General features: G+C 38.2%; 1 protein-coding gene and 1 long non-coding RNA gene across 2 annotated transcripts in view; one reads left to right on the forward strand and one right to left on the reverse strand.

The window, feature by feature from the left end:
- TENM4 (teneurin transmembrane protein 4) overlaps window positions 1-22,441 on the forward strand; it is a 590,079-nt gene that overhangs the window by 21,657 nt on the left and 545,981 nt on the right. The window lies entirely within an intron of this gene.
- On the reverse strand, window positions 20,730-21,550 carry LOC137466757 (uncharacterized). Its single transcript, XR_010995275.1, has 2 exons — window positions 21,164-21,550; window positions 20,730-21,087 (listed from the first exon to the last, which is right to left on the reverse strand). It is a non-coding gene; the product is annotated as an uncharacterized lncRNA (long non-coding RNA).

Raw genomic sequence — 22,441 nt, forward strand, 5'->3', positions numbered from 1 at the left:
AAGGATTTCTTCCTAATAGCTAAACTAAACCTACTCACTTTTAGCCTTAAGCCATTCCCACTTGTCCTATCATTCCCTGTCCTTGTCAAAAATCCCTCTCCAGCTCTCTTGTACCCCCCTTGGGTACTGGAAAGTGCTCTAAGGTCTCCTTGGAGCCTTTTGTTCTCCAGCCTGAGCAATCCCCACCCTCTCAGGCTGTCTTCATAGCAGAAGTGTTCCAGACCTCTGAGCATCTTTTTTGCCCTCCTCGTTCTTAATTAGCATTGCATTTTGCAGCCTTTTACACCAATGCAAGATAAATCCTACAAGAGAATACTTGGACTAAGTCACTTCAGAAAGTTCTGGACTACATGGAGTAAGACCCCTTTTTGTACATAAAATTTAATAAAGAGCAAGCTAAATGAGAAGATGGTTTGTGGATCGTGGCATCCATTTGTCCCTTAGTGATTTTGGCCCATGGCTTTTCATAGTTTAAGGTCAAACAAAAAGAGCAAATTCCAAAAGACTGGACTATAAAGAAAGAAATGTTCCTGTCCTGTTTTTCCAGGTGTTCTCATTTCAGTCATCTCAATTAGAGCAGAGAGCAGCGATATCTTGTCTGCTGTCAGCAGAGGGGAGGGAGGGGACAAGGATTTCTGCTTTATGGGAATGGATGGGCTTTTTGGGAATGGGGATGGCAGAGGCAAACTCAGCATTATGGGACCACATTATTTGGCTTCTAGAAAACTTATTGGATTCCACAAAATTTATCAGACCATAGGTTCATGAGCATGACTACAGGTAATGGTAAATTGTAAATGCAACAATATTCATGGCCTTATTCCTTTTTTCTTAATTAAATTAAGGCCATTATTCATAGCCTTATTCCTTTTTTCTAAATCTAAATAATAAGATTTATTTTCTAAATCCTAATCTAAATTAGGATTTTGTTTGGCAAACAATAGCTTTTATTGCAGCTTAAAACCCCTGACAACTGATTATTGAACCAAAAATTGTGACATCATAAAATACCTACTCCTTGCATGAAGTCTTGCTTTTCACAATTCAGGTTTTGCTGACATGGGGCTAACTTTATGTACTTCCTCACATTCTTTTAGTTTTTCTTCACTGCATTCCTGTTTTAACAGATAATTCCCAAAGCACTTAAGGAAGTGGAGAATTAATGAAGAACGACACAAAAATTTCCTCCTTTTCTAAGGGACTTTCCCAAACTGGGACCTGAAATGCCTAATATATTGATTTTAGAAACACCCTATTTTTTATAACAGAGGTCCACTGGTAATTTAAAAAGGGATGGTTAATCTGAAAAGCAATTGTTTCTCTGTGATACCTTTAGCCATATTTGTCATTGCTTTTATCTTTGTCATTTTCTGTTGTCCCAAGAATTGATTCTTCCACATGAAATTTAGCCTATCCTCCACATGTAAAATTTCCCATGAGTAAAACTAATAGTAAAGGTTGCTACACAATATATTACCCAAGGCTGAGGTAGTTATTCTGACTGTCTATTCTTATTTAATGCTATACATCTATTTATCTTTACCCCTGGGATGGGTTTTCATTCCCATTAGTGTAATTACAGGCTGGTATGACTCCACTGGCATCCCTGGCCTAATATGTTCACCATCAGTGGTTTTATCGAGTGGTGAATCCCTATATCCTGAAAATTTGGTTTTGATCCATAGACACATCCATGTTAAACAATGCAATATAGTGTCTCCCACAGTTATTTATGAGTCTGCTACAGCAAATGAGAAACAGGCTTCAGATTATAGGTGCTCTTTTCATTTCTCCAAGATGATTGAAAAGAGAATTTCATCAAGCACGTTATCAAGTCACTGACCATCACTATTCACTGAAGTCTCTGTCCCTTGTTTATAGACAGATTTGTGAGAAACAGAATTTCTTTGCAGAGTGGTCCTGCCTCATAGAGATAGAAGACCATTTAGTACACCTGGTATTTATGTTTGGTTAAAAGGAGTGCTTTGATTACCTCCAAATTTGTACTACAGTGACTATAAGGGTTAAGGTAAGAAATCTTTTGCTATATGTGGTAAGTCTGTAGGACCCACTTAAACAGGAGAAGTAATTTTATCTATCAAGCTGTTGCGTGTTGACTCCAGACAGCAGCTAACACCCCTTCTAGCTATTCACTCACTCCCTCACAGTGAGATGGGGAAGAGAATCTGAGGGGTTAGAGCGAGAAAACTCACGGGCTTAAGATAAAGACAGTTTAATAGGTAAAGAAAAAGTTTTTTACACAAGCAAAGTAAGTCAAGGAATTCATTCACCACTTCCCATGGGCTGGCACGTGTCCAGCCACATGCAGGAGAGCAGGGGTCCATCATGTTTAGTGGCGACTTGGAAAGACAAATGTCATGATTCTAAACATCCCTCCTTTCTTCTGCTCCCAGCTTTTTTTATAACCACAACACTATAAGATCTTGGATACCCCTTGAGTCAGCTGGGGTCAGCTGTCCTGACTATGTCCCCTCCTAACTCCTTGTGCTCCCTCAGCCTCCTTATTGGTGGGTTGGGATGAGGAGCAGAAAAATCCTTGACTCTGCGAAAGTTCTGCTCAGCAATAACTAAGCACTATTTATCAACAGTGTAGCAACACTGTTTTAATCACAACTTTGAAACAAACTGCTATGAAGAAAATTGACTCTCTCCCAGCCAAAATTAGCATGGAAACTCCAAGATTAAAATAGCAGAGAAGGAAATGGAGGCTGGTGGAGGCTATCTAAAAAGCTGCATATTAAGTGGTTTGAAACATGATCTCTTCCATCCTTCTGAAAATGTCATTGCCTTCAAAAGAATAATCTGATTTAATAAATGCTGTTGCTATCTCCCAACAGTGTGTTTGTTGGGATATCTGGTACTCATATGGTAGTTCAAGGCATAGAGCAGCACAATCCTGGAGTCCTTGATATTCTAAAGTTAGAAAAAAGTTTTTTACTTTGGAAATAGGAATCAAATTATGTTATTATTATATGTTTAGTCCAGGGGCAACACTGAAATTAACAGTGTTTCACCTAGTTTATGCCAATTCAGAGTATGTCCAAAAATGTTTGTCATATTCAGCTCACTTCCAAAATCTCTCAAATACAATGTTGGATCCTCAAAGAAAAGTGCTGGGCCTTATACCCTTCTTAAGGATCACTGCACATCAGAGAACTGTAAGCAGGAGCCATTGATGCAGAAGCTTGTGCAATATATGTGTGTTTGTGTCACATCAACAGCGGAAGGTCACATTTAATTTTCTCCCAGAAGACCACCCTCTGAGCTGACACATGAAGATAAAGATACTACTCATTATAGCAGTTGTGATTTTTCTACCCAAATAGCTTGTGTGGGAAGGAGATCATCCTCCAGTCCCTTGAGTACAAACCAATCTATACTGCAGCCCCTTAGCTTGCTGAGCCAGCATAGCAGCTCCTGTTTGCTGCCTAATTTCAGATAAGAGTTTAACATAAATAATAATAAAACCAAAAAATCTGATTATCTCGCAAAAAAAAAAAAAAAAAAAAAAAAAAAAAAAAAAGATTTAAGTGCTGCATGTAAACTTAGGTGGAAAAATGATTGTAAAAAGACAAAGAGAGAAAAAAAATCAAAACCAAAACCAGATAAAACTCCAAACTGAGTATTTAGTTCCCTGGTACTAAAGTACCCAGAAGCCAGTTCTCTTTACATCTAAATTAAAGATGTAAAATGAAAGCCAGGGAATTTTGAAAATATGTGGGATGTTGTTGCCTTTTTAGTTGTATTCTGTATTTCTATCTGAAGGACAGATCCTGAAGAAGCAGGTCCTTGATTATCTTCTGAAATAAATTATATATTTTTATACCAATTGAGGATGTCATCTTGTTAGAAATCTCCTGATTTTCCTAAATGAGTTGTGCAGTAGTCTCATGGTTTATCATTAGGACTTCCCCAATGTCTGCTCATTAAGGGCACTTTCCCTTTGTCTGCAGGCTTGGCAATAAATAATTACCTATCAGATTCCCAGCATGAATTCTGAAGGGTTTTGAAAAGGGAATATAGGTAGGAAGGAGAGAAGAGGGAGTAATTAAATGGAATTATTGTGTAAAAGAAGGAAGGTAGAGGAAAACAGGCAAGAGAACCAAAGAAAAGAAGCTAGGAGACATGCTTCCATAATCAGGGAAGAAATTAGGAGAACTCCAGGATGGAAATAATATTTCCTCTATAAGTAGCAGAATCTGGGGTAGAAGGGATAAGAAGATGGAGAGTGAAAGAGGAGGAGAAGAAAGAGATTCCTGAAGGCAGTGAGGAAAACACTCATCACACAGGGAAAGTGACTAAAAAACAGCTGAGGAGAAAATAGAGATCCAAAACCAGTGGGGATGGACTGAAATGATTGCTCTTCTAAGAAAGCTGGTGTATTCTTGCCTCTGTTCCCTTTCAAACTGAACTGCTTTCATTTGTTTGTTTTATTTTTAAATGGTTTTTCAAGGTATGGTTTTATTTGAGTTATATGTATATATGTGCTTGCGATAGTAATCACCTGCTTTGAATTTGCACAGTTAGTATCAATAGTTCTGTATCTACTTTCTTTTTCTGTATACACAATTTAAAAATAGTGTTTAAAATTATAAAATCAATAGATTTGAACTTAGGAAACTTCAGGAAATGAAAACATAATAATGCAGAATAATTCTGCTTTAATCTGTTCTCTGTAGTCTGACATCCCATAGTTTGGGATTGATAATCATGTTCACGATATGTATGATTAAACAAGAAGCAGTGAAGCCTGGAAAACAAAGAAAACCAAAGGAAAAAAGATTTAATCTCTGTGTGTGTGCATGTGTGTCTATGAAAGTCCACAGCAATGGGAGAAGAGAATTTCTCAAACCAGGATGTGTCTAAAAGTGTTTTCAGCTCTTAAAAACACAAGGACTGGGGAGGAGAACATTAGTTCAAGAGATAAGAAGATTGGAAAGCGAGAAGGATCAAATCAAAACCACTTTCAGTTTAACTCTGGAGATCATGGAGAGAAGAGATGCTTGTATAAAAGACAGAAATGGTATTACTAAGCATGGAGGGAAAAAAAACCAGCAGAAAGTCATCTCTATGGTTTTTCATTTTCCAAGACAGAGCAAATATATGTTGTCTTCCCATTGCAAAAGAACAATTGAAAGGTATTATCCCCAATTTAATAGCTTATAGTAGTAATTCCTTGTTTCTGAACATATAACATTTAGGAAAAAAAAATATAGTGAGTCTAAGAAGGAGAAGAACACACTTTTTCATTGTGATCAACATCCTACTGTTGCTTGCATATGGTCCATGTTGAGTGAATGGACAAAGGTACTCAACCTTGTGGACAGAGGTACTCAACCTTGAAATCAGTATGCAAATGTAGCCTTAATTAGATGGTTGGAAGGTCCAGTTTGCCTGAGACCTTTTTTTTTCCCCTGATTAAACTTTCCTATAAAGTCAAGGGATAGTACTAGTAGTGTCATGTATTTATGCTCCATAATTAAATTTTGCCTCTGTTTTTTGACCAGAAAGCAAATAGAGGAGCCCAAAGCATAGAGGTTGGGTGTCTCCACTGCATTACTTTTTAATGGTTATAATGTCTTATTTCTGTGAAACAAAGGAAGGTAATCCTTGTTGGTACATGCTGCATACAGAATATATGAAGTCCCTCTCTGCTGCTCCTCATTATCTCTCTTCACAGAAGGAATTCCATAAGGAATGATGCTAAAAGCCATGGTGTAGGGGGACAATATTTGACAGTGTCACCAGCCTACTTGAAAGAAAAAATGTATCATCTGCATGTCTGCAGGGGACAGGTGGGATTTAACTGTGTCTGGTTTGTGTGTACCTCATGTTTATCATAAATCCTAAGGCTTCCCTTCATCACTGAGCTCTGCTAACCCCAGAGACACTTACCTATATTTAAGGATCTCACTGTAGCTCTTTTTCTCATCTTTCTTTCCGAGCTCTGTATCCAAACACATGAGCAGGACACTCATAATTTATTTCTTTTCTCTTCTCTCTCTCATTGTATGTTAAAAAACAAGGGCTAAGGAAAGAACTTGAGAAGGAGGGGAAAAGGAATATGTTCCTTCAGTTAAATCCATGGTGAAAATGAAATCACACATACATGTGTGATTCATTCAGGCATATTTTTGCTCTGTCTGGATCCTCCTGTTTTCTCATTTACAGGCAGAAAAATGATTTCTTACAGTTCTCAGTACTTTTCAAACAGTAAGACTTTAAATATTGCTTTTCGTTGTTATCTAGTGTATTTCTACAAGACTTGTTGTTTGACTAATTTTGGTAAAATGAAAAAATAACTCAGAATGTCCTTTTTTTAGGAACAAGAATAGTTTTTTCAAGCTTCCTACCACGCTCTTATCTTGTGTTTTTGCACAACAGAGGAGAGAATGCACAGAGTTTTACCCACCACTTTTTAAAAAACAATAAATAATAATAAGATAATGAAATAAATAACAAAGCAAAATATTAGCACAAAATAATAATAATAATAATATGGATATATATATTTTAAAAATAAATTAAAAATTAATAATAAAATACAAAAGTGGAAGTTTTACCCATTGACTTTAGACTTTGAGCAACCTACTTGTCTGATTCTGTCTTCCACAGAGCATCTTCTTTGCAGCACAGTGATGTAAAATAAATTACTTGCCTAAAGAATTTGTGGTCACCAGAAAAAAAGCACCATGTGAATGTGTCATATCATGAGACAGGAGAATAATCATGAATAGCTAAAATAAATCAGTTGGGAAAAATAGTACCTTGGGCAGCTAGACCAGCAAAAAAATAGCTCCAATGACTTGGTGTGTCTTTCATCTTGAGTGATGGAAATTTATAAAGACTCAATGAAACATAAACCACTCGCTCCATGGCTTCTTTTGTTTGGAGAACAATGACTTTTGTGTGCAATTAAAGGCAGAAGCCTGGAAATTTTGTACTGTGTTTTCATGGGCATGGAGTCTTGTGTCTTTAGTATACCTCCCTCTGTTTAATTAATTGTTTTTTTAAAATATTGTAGAAGTGCCTTTTTCATTTTGCTTTTAAGTAGTCACTAAAAATTGCTAATATTATTTCCCTTCTAATCACGTGTATTATAAGGCAAAGCCTGAAAGAAGGTTGAAACATAATATAAAATGTGCTAATTTGATAATGAACAGCAATGCACAGTATGTCTTCTGTGCATTTTTCTCATATAATTCCTCTTGATCCCTTGGAATATCAAGTGAAGCAGCTGAGTTAATTTTAATTCTTCTCCCTCCTTTTCTTGTGGCATTTTTCTTTTGGTATTCTCAGAAATTTTAGCTATGGCTGGTTTTGATTCTGTAACAGCAAATGTTTCCTAGTGTCAGGTGTGGATCAGAACAGCAGTAGTGGCTGCATGCACTGTCCAGCCCATCACAAGAAATTTTGGGCCCTGGAGCTTTCAGTGGTGTTTGAGCAAATCATGTAGACTATGTACCCCAGGAGGCAACACTTCCACTTTATTCAACTTCACAAGTATAAGATGAAGGTGGCTGTCAAATGGGGTACTGAAATTTAGTGTCTCCAGCAAATCACCCCTGTACATCTTAGAAGCAGAGAATACTCTGTCCTGCTTTTTCTGTCACTATCTGGCTTCCGGCAATCTGTCAGCACTATCCACATTTGGGCAAAATGTGGAGTCTGTAGAATAGCTAAAACTCTACAGTAACCAGCTGCAATGATGTGTAAGTGGAGGCAATCACAGGAAATATTTCTCTCCACTGCATTTAAGACTCTAGGTTCCTTTCCAGGTTACTTGGATCCCTAGAAATGCCTAGCATACAAGAGTCTCCAAAAAAAGCAGATGGCCTCAAGGCTCTATCTTATGGAGAGATCTTGAAATAAAAGGTGTCAAAATATAGTTGATATAAGCCTTAGAGTGGCAAGTCCTTCACAGGGCATCTTCTGCCTTAGTAGGAAAGCTACTTGGTCATTGTACAAATAGCACCTGATACCTCCAATCTCTGACCATGTGCCCCTGAGTACACAGAGGCAATTACTTCTACCATCACTTGGGAGTATGACTTTAAATTCAGTGGAAAAGCATATCCCTTAGACCAGACTCTTCATCACATCATCCTGCAAAGCCGCATAGATAAAGTCTTATGGACTGGTGGTAGGAATGTGAATGCCACACTATTTCTCTGTGGTCCCATGTGCTCATAATACATTATTGGGAGTTTGTCAGTGAATGTGTGGGAATTTTTTAGCATGCATAACAGGCACCAGGCACCCTTATTTTCTCTGGAAAAATACTTGATTTCATGTAAGACTACACAAAATTTAGAATTACTTGGAAAGGCAATAAGTTTTTCATTTTTAGAATTACAGAAGTATGACACTGAAATTCTTCATCCAAGAATATGTCTCAAAATCATCATCAGGGCATTGCAGATCTTGGAAAGAGCAAATCAGCTGCACAGAGCTCAGGCAGGTGAACTTATGGATGTTTTGTTCAAGCCTGTCAATGCGTTCCTTTAAAAGTTCACTAGCTCTCTCTGTGAGGGCAATCGTTCTAATACACACATTGTAACTGACAAATGGCAAATAAAAGAAGGGCCAAGATAGAAAAGAATTCGTGGTGAGGTCCAAGGAGTTGGCAGCAAAGAGTGGGAAGTACCATCTTTTGTTCCCAATTGCACTTCGTTGTTGTGTAGCAGAGCAGCTATAATGAAAAGTCTTGCAAAACAGGCTTGGCATCAAATTTAAGGATTGAGTTTCCGTTCCAAGGAATGAAACTTCAGGACATCCCTAAACCAACGAATACACATAACAGTCAATGCAAAAGAAAGTATCATAGCAATGTTATTTTGAGAAGTTGCTACCATTTGGTGATATATGTGAGCTATATTTTCTTTCTAAATGTCAAACATACTACAATTTGTTAAAATCTTGGCCTCAGCAGAATCAGACCAAAGCTCCCTTTACCCTCAGGAATGCCTATAAATGTTTCCCAAGAAGCAGCAAAACTTGATGAGGAGTCAAGTGCAAACACTGAAAAAGCAGAGTATGCCCCAGTGCAAAGTGAATGACAATTTTTGTCTGTTATCAAAAAAAATATACACCTCTAGTAACTATGGCATCTGCTAAAGCAAATACTGGCCAAACTTTGTTATAACCCACCCAAATATTTCAACTTCATCTTCTGGTTTATCTATCAGCTTATCCTATTATCCACTTCACATAAAAAGAAGACTAATGATAGACCTGAAGACACACGAGCCAACGTGCATCAATGTAGTATATATATGCTCTTGATGATAAGAAGGATGACAACAAAAGTTTCATCTGCATAAGCTATTCCCATTAAAACAGATGTGTAAAGTATGCTAACTTGGGTCAAAACCAAATATGAACCAAAATTATTTGTGTAGGGTAGAAAGGAAAGCATTGAGTGATATTCTGCAAAATCTATCTCTCCATAGTTATGCAAAAGGTAGAAGCAAAGGGAAAACATGGTCTGACTTAGCTCACTTTTCACCTTACACTTTATTCTTTACCCTAGAAAGAAGAAATTCACAGAGTATAATTCTGAATATAATCTAACATCCTTCCCCATAGCTCATTTCTTTTTTGCACCTTTTCCAAAGTTTCATTTTAAAAGCCAAATATTTTGGCCTGTGTCTAGATCGCCCTATATTTCCATAACAACAGCCTTTCACTCTGCTTTTTAGCTCTTATGTCTCCCAGATTGCTTTATCTAGAATGTTTCTCCTGAAGCTTTCCTATAATAAGAGAATCATATAGGTTGGAAGGGACCTCAGAAGGCCTCCAGCCCATGCTCCTGCTCACAGCTGTGTCAACATTGAATTGAAAGCAGATTATTTAGGGAGTCTTCCAGCTGGGCCTTCAAAATCTCAAAGGATGGAGATCCCACAATTTATTTGGGCTTAAATATCTCATACTGGATTTTTTTTTCCTTTAATCCAGATGTATCCTTCCCTGTCATGCATCACAACTTGGCTCTGTCTTCTTAAAAAACTTGCTCAGAAGTGCTGTAAGGCAGCTATGAAATCCCTGCTGAGTATCCGGGCTGAACAAACCCAGGTCTCTTAGCCTTTCCTTGTACATCATGTGTTCCAAACTCCTCCAACCTCCTGATCACCTTGGTGGCTTATGTTGGACTCCCTGAAGTTTGTCAACAGCCTTCTTTTGTTTGGGGCCCAGCTGGATGCAGTATTCCAGATGTAGCTGGAACACCAAGAAATAGGAGAAAAGTACTTCTCCTGAAATATTCATTTTCCCCTTATTTCAAATACCTTTTTGTTCCCCCCGGCTTCAAATCTGGTTGGGTTCTGTTGGTTTTTTAGGATTTGGTTGTTTGGTTGTTTTTTTTGGTTTTTTTTTTAGAAAACTGCTCCCCAAACAATGTAGTAGATATTTGCCCAACAATGCATGATTGCTACAATTTACTTTATTTACTTTTTACATTAATTTTCTCTGATTTCTCTTGCCATTATTTTTCTTCCCTTTTTGATTTTGCATTTTCTTCCACTCTTTGTCAGAGACTTTCTTCTGGGTTTGGGTGTATTAGTGTTATGATGTTTCCAGGGCTTTCCTCTATCAACCTTTATACCTCTAATATAGCCAACTTTGGAGTAGTTACAGGAACTGTTCAGCATGAACCATCCTCTGCCTTTCAACAGTCATGTTTATTTCTGAGTATTTACCCTCTAAGTTTAAATATCCTCAGCATTCTCCAACAAGCAGCATCCAATTCATAACATTCTTAATATGTTGAGAATATAAACTTATATTTTCCTCTTCAGATCCCTGGATCTCAAATAGTACCTTATGGAAGGAGTATCATGTGTAGCTGGCTATGGAAAATGTCAAGTTTCTTGATGAAAGCAGGAGGCTGTTCAGTTAAGAGAGAATTCCAGCTTTCTACACAGCAGTAGGCTTGGGGACTGCAGTTCCTAAGCAGACATGGGGGTTTGAAGTACTATGATTTCTCCCCACCAAAACACTGTCAAAGCAGGCAGGAAAGTAATTAGGCCTAGCATGCTTTAATTACTTTTCCCATTTTTTAATTTTTTTAAACTTCAGGGGTGCTGGCAACCAGTGCAATAAAAGGAAGTGTCTTTTTCAGCAAGAGATCTTCTTCCATGTGTCCCCACATGGTAAACAGATGAGGAGGTAACCAAATACTTGCTGGGATACTGCTCATTATTTTGTTCTTAGCTAAATTGAACACATAATATATTTCCAAAGTTAAGATTAATATGATTGTGAATGGCCTCAGGGTCAGAAGAATATCCTGGTAAACAACAAGATTCTTGTATCTATTATCTATATAGATATATTTTTAGAATTGCAGCTTCCTAGTGAATGAGACATCCACAGATAAGAGATGCAATTGGTGGTAAAACTGAGTTTTGACCTCTCTATTCCATGACTTGTTTGATCTTAGCGCAACAGGAGTGAGTGGGAACACATTGGGTAACAAAATTGCAAAACACAGTGCAGTTTCAAGATATGTCTTCCAAATTTTACTTTTGTATGTCAGCTTTGAGAGAAGGAGGCTGAAGACCTTTGCAGTGGCTACTTTTTGGTCATGAAATCATGGTCAATGTCTATTATTATAACACTGAATCTAAGATTGTTAATTTCTTTTGGGTTTAATGAAAGACAGAGCCCAGAAGGAGTCTGTTTACCCATTCATTATTCTATCACCATATGTTCTCAAATTCCCTGTCTCTTTCTTTCCCATTTGGAAAACAACAATAAAAACCTTGCCAGTTATTGAGATCTGCAGCTGAAAATCTCTGAATATTGGTTTGATTTTGCCTATCACATTCTGCTGCCAAGGGAATGATCTAAGAAGAGAGGCAGCACCTTTGCATATGCTCTCAGCATGTTTTGCTTGAAAGGATTCCCAGTCACTGGTAGTTCATCCCTCTGCCATTTTGTCTATTTTGTCTCATCTTCCACCATCTTGTCTCACAGAAGGCAATATTAGGAAGAATCGCACTGGAGGAAAGAAATGTAGACAGAGAAAGCAAAAAGGTTAATTAACAAGGTAGAAAAGTGAATGGATGTTTTTGTTGCCTTTTCTCTTTCAAAGTAGGACACCTGTTGAGCTGTGGAGCTTAACAAGGAGCAAGCAGGGGAAAGAAACAACAGCTCTGTTCCTTTGTACTGGTTCTTTCAGTATTCTGCTTGAAATTCGAGTGGCTGCTGGAAAGAAGCACTTCACTCTGTTCCTCCCTATTTCTTTGTGCCCCTGTTTGTCATCATCAGGGGAAGGGAGAATAAAGACTGAAAGACAGGATGAAGAGCAATTGGAGATCACAGGGATGAAAGCCTCAGACTCCACCTGCAAGACCAGATTGTGAAAACTGGTTTCATCTTCCTCACCAGTTTGGGATAACAAAACACATATTCAGAGATGGAGTATGGTTATGTGCCTGCAAACCTGTAAGTTTCTGGTATTTCCTAGCTTAAAGACTGGTACCTCCTCTTACTTCCTGCAGTTTCAGCATCTTTGCATCTAGGTAACCAATATAGCTGCCAACATGCCTGCATTTTACTTTTTCTGTAAAAAATTGTCTGTGAAGAATTTCCTGCTATATCATTAAGAAAGGAGCTTGGCAGGGATTAGAAAAAAAATGAGAGAAAGAAATTTTTAAAAATGGTGAAGACGTTCTGGAAAAAAAGTTTTATAAAGTCTTTTATTGATAGCAAGGGCTATAAACACCTTGAGACTCAGGCACATGTGAGAACAGGGGCTGTGCATTCCTTTCTCCCAGGCCTTTTTCCCTTCCACCTGTTCAGCTTCTCACATAAACATTTTCAATCTTTCCTATGGTTGCAGAAGAATAACAAACAGCTGAATTTTCAGGATCTGAAAACAGTGCTTGTTCCTTGCAGAAGCCATAGAAATTCTTTTTCACCTCCATTATATCTTATTAGGGAAAGAGACTCAGTCATTACCAATATTAATGCCACAAAAAAGCCTCTGGGAACCTGTGAAGTAAAGAAATACAAGATCCCCCCACAAAAGCAGGTCAATGCCAGCACAAATTATATTTTTTGCAGAGGCTTCAGGAAGAAAGAAGGATCTTCCTAACACACAAACTATATTAATTTCATTTCTCTTCTGTAATTGCACTCTGTTTTTATAGTCTGTCCCAAGCCTTTCAAAGAGACAGGTTAGATAATGGTTCAGACTGTTACAAAATTGTCTGTTTTCTTTGCAAACTGTTTCACCCACCTGTTTTTCCAAAGTTTTAGCTCTACTGAGTTATTGACAAAACATCAAACTCAACCCAAATTCTTCTGCAAACTTGGAAGAGTGTGTGTAGTAAATTACTTCTGTTTTCAAGCTGTCCTACTCATGAAGCAGCTGATCATCCTTTATTCTCTGATTAATAGATATCTATTGGGAAGATTGTTGTCGCCCTGATTTCTTAGGATTTTCTAAATCCTTCTGAATTTACATTCTTGTAGAGAATTTTCTCACGCAACTTTCTGTAAACAACCTATTGTTTTGCATTCTTTCATAGAGGCGGAGAAATTTGATGGACTGGTAGTTTGTCCAGTGTCGTTGGAGAGGTGGCACGTTCACCTTCCAATCCACTGGCACCTTTTGAGAACTATAAATGATTGGAGTCAGAAAAAATAAATTAGTCTCTTCATGGTGACCAAAGCTGTGGTGCGTCATTTTTCCTTGTGTCCTCTGGTGACAGACTGTGTTATGTGCTGCATTTAAAACCATTGAATCATTTGGGTTGGAAAAGACCTCTAAGATCAGCCAGTCCGACAACTCACCTAACACTAAATGTGTCATCCCACCACTAAACCTAAGCACCACATCTACATGTCTTTTAAACCTCTCCAAGGCTGGTGAATCAACTACTTCCCTGGGCAGCCTGTGCCAGTATACTAGTATTTAGCTCTGCTCCATTGAAAACAAACAAACAAATAAACAAACCCCAACAAAACAGTTTAGCCCCACTCTTTGTAAATACTATGTGCCAGATTCCTGTTGGAATGCAGTCTGTAGTAGAGAGGGACTGTATAGAGAAGGCCTTTGAACTGAGTGTTTTAAAGACAGAACTATTAGAATCAAGGGCCCTCTTGTCTTTCCCCACCAGTTTTACATCAAAAATTATGAAATTTCATTGATTTTGGTGTTATTGTTCATGATTTATTGTCAATTAAATTTGAAAAGGATGAAGCCAGTAATTTCTCATTCTCCTCAAGGGTAGAGGCTTCAACATAGTGTTCTGAATAGTAAAATAAGGTATAGATAGGTACTGCTGGATGGATAATATATAGGCAGATACCATTATGCTTCCTTATAACTAATAAAAGCCTGATACTTCTGGTAAAATATGCAAATAGCCATTTCCCTCTGAGAAAAGCTTAGTTAAGAGAAATGATCCCTCTTAGTTCTTTGGTCAGATCATCTGGTAGCCCCTGAATTTCTTGTGATAAGGACATGATTCAGACAGACACACCTGCCTGTGCTTTTCAGCAGTAATTTCAGCAGAATTACTAAGTAGCTCAACTGCTTTGCTGGCTGGAGTAAGATAAATCAAACCATCAGGTGAGGGATTCTGCTAAATCTAAATGTTCAGAATTGCATAAGGTATTGCTGCAGCTCAGTTTCAGTTTGAAACTGGATGGAGCCTTGCATTTAGTGGAGTTAATTTCTAGTTTTCTTTGGTGTTAACATGAGGACAGAAAATCTTGCTGACTGTGTCTCATGTAGCCCAGTCTTAAACCATAGACAAAAGTGGCAATAAAAGATGTTTAGTGGGATGGTGTGAGTGAAGCAGCTATAACAGTCTCAAGCTTGCTGATATCGGTATATGGCCTAGATTGTATGTTATACTGAATCCAAAAATATAAGAGCAGTCCTTAAGCCTTGAAAAAGGCTTAAAACTTCCAAGTGATGAAAGTATTATTTCTACTTTAAAGTTGATGCATATAAACAAATTGATTTGTTCAGCAGAGAGGAATACAACCCAGGTGACCACCTCAATAGTCCTGTACTTTAACTATAAGGAGACTACGTACATTGCAATTACATTAGATTATATGCAAAATAGACCCTTCACAATGTTCTTCGTCTATGTTAGCTTCTTTATGCTGGCCTGCCAAACTGTTGGGGTTGCTTATTTCACACTCACCAAAAGAAGCAAAAAAAAAAAAAAAAAACCAAAAAAAAAAAAAAAAACCACTGGCACAGTTTAAATATTCAAAAGAAATCATGAGTTTCTGTCATATGGAAACAAAAAACTAATGATACAGTGAAAGGCTAAATTTCCATAGCTCTTACTTGCATCTACATATTTCCCATTTGAAAGTCAATGGGAGCTGTGTGGCTAAGTGCTATGTGACTCCGAGAAACTACAAAGGCAGCCTGCCTCCTTCTTGGCAGCCACAGCTCTGTCCTCCCGCTGAGGAATCACCTATGTGATTTGCATCTGATTTCCTTGCTAACCTGCAAGAGAACTGGAGCCAAACAGGAGGAGATGCACCAACAGGACTTGAATATTTAGCAGCATGAGAAGGAGGAGTAACTGATTCCCATTTTGGGCATGCTGGTGTAGCTCCTTTTTGCACAGTCAGGAGGGAAATGGAGTTAAGCTAATTTATTCATCAGCTGTTGGCTTCTTCAGAGACTTTTAACCCTGTAAATATCCTAGAATCATATAATCACAAAATGTTTAGGTTGGAAAAAAGCTCTAAGACCATCAAGTCTAACCATTAACCTGACACTGCCAAGTCCACCACTAAATCATATCCTAAAATGCCATATCCACCCATCTTTTAAAAGTCTCCAAAGATGGTGACTCCACCACTTCTCTGGGCAGCCTGTTTCAGTGCTTGACAACTCTTTTGAAAAAGAATTTTTTTCTAATAATTATGATCTAATTCTGAGGTGCTTCAGGTCAACCCTTAACATATGGAAATCTATTTTTCCATCTATATCAGGCTGACCAAAAATATATCTTGATATGGGGTGATATTCTCTAATCCTAGATGGTTAAATAGTAATGTGGCTGCTTGGATGCTTTTCTAGTGTGTATAGCTGGCTTGGTGCCACTGGAGTTCCTTCATCTTTGTAAGGCATGAACAAGATGACCAAATATTCAATGTATCTAAAAAACTAATGCCAGAATTTGCTTCCACTCTCTGCAATATAATTTCAAGTAATTTCAAGCTGGTTCTTTGAAGATGCATGCTCAACTTGTTTATTTTTTTATTCCTTAAAGGAAAATCAGTTTCTAACTGTGCATGCTTTGTCCTGATTTCTTTAGTACCATTTGATTAAGAAAAAAAGCAAAAGTATTTAACGTTTATTTCAGTTCTTTCGAAAGATCTGTACAGCAAGGGAGAAATACATTAAATCCCTGCTGTTGCAGGGAAGTCTAACAAGTCACAGGCTTTCCCAGTCACTTGAGTTCTCTGCCAAGGAACAGACTCTAGTTTTATAGTCTATCTGGTTGCACCAGGAAAAAATAGAAAAATAACAATTACCAAGATTTGAGCAATGCATAGATAAAAAGCAAAAGAATCTGGATTTAGGCTTCTTTTTTCAAGAATTAGGTTCATGTAATCTCACTGTCCTTACATGAGTAATGTGGCACTCAGGGACATGGTTTAGTGGTGGACTTGGCAGTGTGGGGTTAATTGTTGAACTTCATGACCTTTTCATCATAATTGTTGAACTTCATAAATCTTTTGCAACCTAAATGACTCCGTAATTCTCTTTCTCTTTTTGTCAATGCCCTTGCTACCCCTTCTCAGCCAAATAACAGTCCCAAAGGTCACTGGGGCCTGCAGTGAAGGTGACCCTCTGAATAATCTAAGCCAGGGGAGCTCAGGAAGAGCTCACCACTTGCAAGAGAGAAGTGTGGAATCTCAGGAGAGAGCTGAAAGTGCGACTCCAGCTGGAGTCTGCTCGTTTCTAGACACACCAGTAACTAATTACAGGACACAGCCCCATGGAAAAATATGTGTCTATAAATTTCTATTAAAATCAGCTTTCCTGGTCTTAATGCTGTAGCGGACCTCGCAGCAGGACACACAGAAGCCATCGGGTTTGTTAAGGCTGTGGTTTTAATTTCTGTGAAACACAAACATCTGATTACTTCCTAGGGTGTTCTGAGTGATGAGAAATTAATTTTTGGTAAATGTTTTGCAATCCCAAGAGTTATACAGGGAAAGGGAAACCTTATAATTCATAATGTAGGGCCCCCTGACACAGAAAACTCTTCTGCCATTCTCAATCCATTTGCTAATTCAGCACCATTACAATTTCAAAGTCAACATGCATTTATAAAATAACTTGAGTGACAATCAGGACTGCTACGGACCTTCAAGTTAGCAATTAACGAACTATTAGCATTGTGGATTTAGTCCTTTAAGTTGTTTGTGGTTAGTGTTTGTTTTGTTAGGGGTTTTTTCTATATTTTAATTCAGCGGATGTAAAACCAACAACTGTTTAGCCATGAAAAAGTGAATTTGAGGCTCCTGCTTGAAAATGTAACATAGTGGCTTCAGGTCTTACTGACTGATTAAGCTCAGCTGCTGGAGGAGGCTGGATTATCATGTCACAGGGCTGCCTCTTCTAAGGCTCTTTGTAGGGCCACAAAAGATTAAAAGAAAGCTGAGGAGAGGGCAATTTCACTGCTTTTGAACCAGTCTGCTTTATTCATTATTCAAATGGCTGTGTTGTCCCTGAAATTTTCAAGTAGTGATTTCCTGGGGAAAAAAAAGTCATTCCTTCTAGCTTTTCTATCTTACAGAAGCATTTTAACCTGCTATACTTATTTCCCTTATTCTAAAGCATAAATACATGCTTCCTTGCTTCTTTGCTAGTGAAATGCACCTTACTCTGAAATACTCCTTTAGTACTTTTAGAAGTGATCAGATTTACCCTTAATGCTTCTACTGCTAAAAGTGTCCCTGTCCATGGCAGGGAGGTTGGAAAGGGACGATCTTTAAGATCCCTTCCAACCAGAACCATGCTGTGATTCTGATTTTTTTAATTTTATTTTGTCATTGAAGCTTGCTGCTGGTGAGCAAGTGATGTTAAACAATCAAGAAAGGTTGCCTTGAGGAGCAGGGGACCTGTCTTCTGCACCAAGGAGAGAGTCTTCAGAGCAGCAAGGACAATATAAATTGCAGCCTTGGGATCTGGGTTGGCCTAGGTTGGTGGCCTTTATGGCAAGAAATTCATTATTAAATTAAGTGGTCTTGTCAATGAAGGTCCTGTGCTACACTCAGACCCTGCCATGGGGCAGGAGATTATCTAGCACCAGTGAGAAAGATGTTGGGGTCTGTTCCCTTTTGCACAGATGGGGTTCTGTAAGATTTGTCATTGCATGAACTCCGCTCACATAAGGGTTTGGCAGCAAAGGGAGGGCTTTGCCTTTTGGTGGTGTGTTCAGAGCACCTGATAATTCATCTTTCTGATTACTGCACCATCAAAACATACTCCTGAGGCTCTAGGGAGAAGGTGCACAGTGAACTACAGACATGTCTCCCTCTCACACTCCCTTTGAGCTCTGACAGCTCATTTCACTTCTCCCTGAACTGGCAGCAGGCAGTGAGAAGAGGCTGACTTCCCCCATCACCTTTTTCTTTGATGAATTCCTTTCAGCCTTGAAAGACATCACCTTTGGGTGAAATGACCAGTAAAAGCATGGAATTATATTTCCATGCTCAGTCTTCATTAGAGTCCAGCAGCTCATCTATGCATTTAATGAAATTGAATCTGAACCTAAAATTTATAAGCAAAAAGAAATTGTTGGAGGAAAAGCTACAGGAACACCATTTATTCAGAAATCCATTACTTCTATAGACTTTATATAAAGAAAAGGCAAAGGTGGTGGGCTGCTGTGTGGATTTGAGTTCCATGGAGGTGGAGATGCTTGTAGACTTCAGAGGGGAGACTCCCCATGAGCCCTGATACCTCTACATTCTCTCTGTAGGGGGAAAACTGGGAGAGCAGAAATCATGAGCACAGCTGGGCACTGCAAGTGCATAGCATTTCCAAAGTGGGTGATCTCTCATCCTGCTCAAAGTCAGCACTAACACACACAGATCACTGCCAAAATCTCAAGAGAAAATGGTGAGATAATGGGAAAGCACAGCCTGAGGTCTGTGAGGACTGGAGACTTTCAGAAATCTTCAGTTATGCTGTTAGGCCCACTTCATAAATAATGCATAGGCACATGATTAAATGTGTGCTGGAATCCCATGGATATCTTTAAGACCTTAAAGATGCCCCAATATCAGAGATTTCCTTTGAAATCAGGATGACTATTTCTTTCTTGCCAAATCAGGACTCAGGCAGTGTCATGTATGCAAGTCTGAAGCATCAAGGGCAAATGCCCCCATTTGCATTTTCCTACTGGAAGTCAGACATTTAAGGAAGAATGTTTATTAAGGAAAACTGAAATATTAAATAGTACTTCACAGACTTGCCTTGATTTGTCTAACTCACGCATTTTCTGGTTTTGTCTATCTCAGGAAATACCCCTCCCATCCTCAGGCTGCAGGTCTGATGAGGGAGGTTTTACTTATATCCCCCACTTTTCTTGATATATACGACCTGATATAGTAGAAACTATAAGTTTGTCTATGGTAATGCTTTATTTAACATTTGATTATGGGAAGCATTTTTTAAATTCAGAATATTCATATCTTTGCACTGATAACCACAGCGTGTTATCATCGATCTCTTTAGACAGTCCAGGAACTATGTATTTGAGGAGTAGCAATATTTACCTTAGGAATGTATGTTTTCGACCCATGATCTCAACAGAGACTCTCAAGCTCATGAGATGGCTTCCAGACTATGAAATGAATAGGGAAAATATTGCAGATGATTGTTGTTTAATGTCATATTTTATTTTTTATTTATTTATACAACGGATGATGTATATAACATACTATATGTGGTATATTACATGTTCTATATTATGCTTTGAACATGTATGTAGATAGGCCATTATTCCAGTTGTTTTTGAAGGAGCATAGACAGCTAAAATTACACTGCAAGAAAAAATTTTTAAAACCTTACTGTAAAAATGACCATTTAAACATTTACTTTATTTGGTATTGAGTGAATTTGGAAAAGAAAGATGAATTAAATAAAAAAAACAATTAAAAAACCTTTTTTTGTGCTTCATAGTCAACTTATTTTTTCAGATTTCCAGAAGTGAGAAACCTGGCTTTCTTATATTCCAGGCAAGGGCTGCTTAAATAACATCTGTGTATATTTTCATGGGAACTTTTGTTCTTTTTCTATTTGAATAATTTATTAATATTACTAAATATGTCAATAAAGGTTTATTGAAACTGAAACTTTCCATTTAGCACTCCTTCGGAGCAGGGTAGAACTACACAGAACAGACCATGTCTAACACGTCTCCTCTTTTTTATTTCCCATTTTACAGGGTGCCATGTTGCAGGAAATTGGAATGAAATTTTGTTATGTATAATTTCTTTCAGTGTAGGCATGTTGTAAGATACAAGCAGAAATATGTTCTTTGCTATCTTATTCCCCAGATCTTGTTTACAAGATGGAAACAAAATAATTAGGTGATGAGTCTATCCGTAATCTTTGAAGGGAGAAAATAGAAAAGGTATAAAACCTCTCAGCAATTCTGTGGTTTGGAAAAAAACCCAACAATAATCACACACAAACAACACTGAAGCTAAATTCCTTTTAAATCTTTAAAGACATCCTGAGCAACATTTCAGACTACAGCCAGAAATGCTGCAGACCAAATCTTCATTGGGCTCGTCTTCATAAAAGTTGAGATTGAATACAATTCCCTGAGAAGCTCTGGAGACAAGGGCAAAGCAATTCAACAGCAGCACATACATTTTTAGAAGCTTTTTATAGCCCTGGCCATTCTGATCTCTGCAATGGTCTTGCTGTTGTTTAGGATAGAAGTTTCTTTTTTACTTTTTCCTACCTCACATAGATGTTTACGTGACATGTTGTTTTCCTCTGTTCTGAATCATCTTGTTCAAAAGGATTTCCTTTGCCTTGCAGAAACTGGGGGGCTGTGAAGGAAAAAAAGCCTTGACAAAACCAAGTGCAGCCACTTTCAGGTCAGTTACCTGGGTACTGTCAGCTCACACTGTGCAGATGGGTCCACACAACTCTTTTGAGAACACAGAAATACTTGCTGCTGTTATTTCTCCCAGAGTTTTTCCAGGTCAGATTCCAACCAATGCCAGAGTCTCCAAGACAAACTCCTTTGCACATGGACCATGGAAAACTGTTCTCAACACTGTCCTTTTCTCAAAACTTTGTGACCTAATAGAGAAAAATGGCAAAGGGGTTAAATGACCTGGCAGAGGCTCTACTGGACATCAGTGGCAGAGCACGAAATAAGTCCTGCAGCTCAAGGCACAGGCTGCTCAGCACCTTTCCTGCTACATCTGGTGATGGTCACTGTAAGGGGGATTATAATGTTCATTGGACTAGCGCAGCTCTTCCTAAAACTTCCAGCTACACATTGTGGCCTGAGACTTGCCATAACCACCCTGCCTTGCTTGACTTATCTTTACCACTTAGGGATAAGCATCTCACAGTAGGTGCAAGCGCCTGGAGGCAGGAACCTGCTGTTTTGTGTGGTTAAACTTGAAAGTAGCCTGCATACTTTGGGGTGCTGTAGCTGAGGTTTTGAGAGATGCCTGTGGCAATTAGTCATCCAGATGCCATTGAAAGTCAATGAGAACTGGGTGAAATTCTGAGAATGGGTGAGCAGCCAAAAGCTACCATATGGTCATAAGCTTTTCCTCAGTCTAGCACAGTGATCAGTATAAAATGGCAAGGAAGTGAGGCTTCAGACTGTGAATAGCAATTGAGATAAGCATAATAAGTACAAAATGAAGAGCCTTGCTGCCTTGCTTTAACTGACTTAGTAGATATTATGACATTAGCAGGCTAATTCACTCCTGAAAGTTGTGAGTTAACCATACACTGGAGCACAGGAATTTCCTGCATTATTTTTTTCCTTGCTTTTGTGGCAGTAAAAAGACCAAGGTGGCCATATAAAAATAGGGATTGCACTTCATCTTCTCTCTTCTTGGGATGAAGAAACAAATCGAAGCAGAACTAGTTTGTCTCAGTCTCTCCTTTTCTCCTTAGGTGCATAATTTGCCTCCCATTCAGATGATCCTAGCATTAATTGTATTATACACACAAAAGCACAGAATATGAAAGCATATGATATGTTCAAGGCCAGGTTGAATGGGACAATCTGATCTAGGGGATGACATTCGTGCCAGTAGCAGGGGGGCTGGAACTGCATGATCTTTAAATACCTTCCAACCCAAGCCTTTTTATGATTCTATAGGGGAAAAGAAAAAAGGTAACTTGTGCAATTTCCATACATAAAAAACAATTCTT

This window comes from Anomalospiza imberbis, chromosome 2 (genome assembly GCF_031753505.1).
Source record: "Anomalospiza imberbis isolate Cuckoo-Finch-1a 21T00152 chromosome 2, ASM3175350v1, whole genome shotgun sequence".
Classification (NCBI taxonomy): domain Eukaryota; kingdom Metazoa; phylum Chordata; class Aves; order Passeriformes; family Viduidae; genus Anomalospiza; species Anomalospiza imberbis.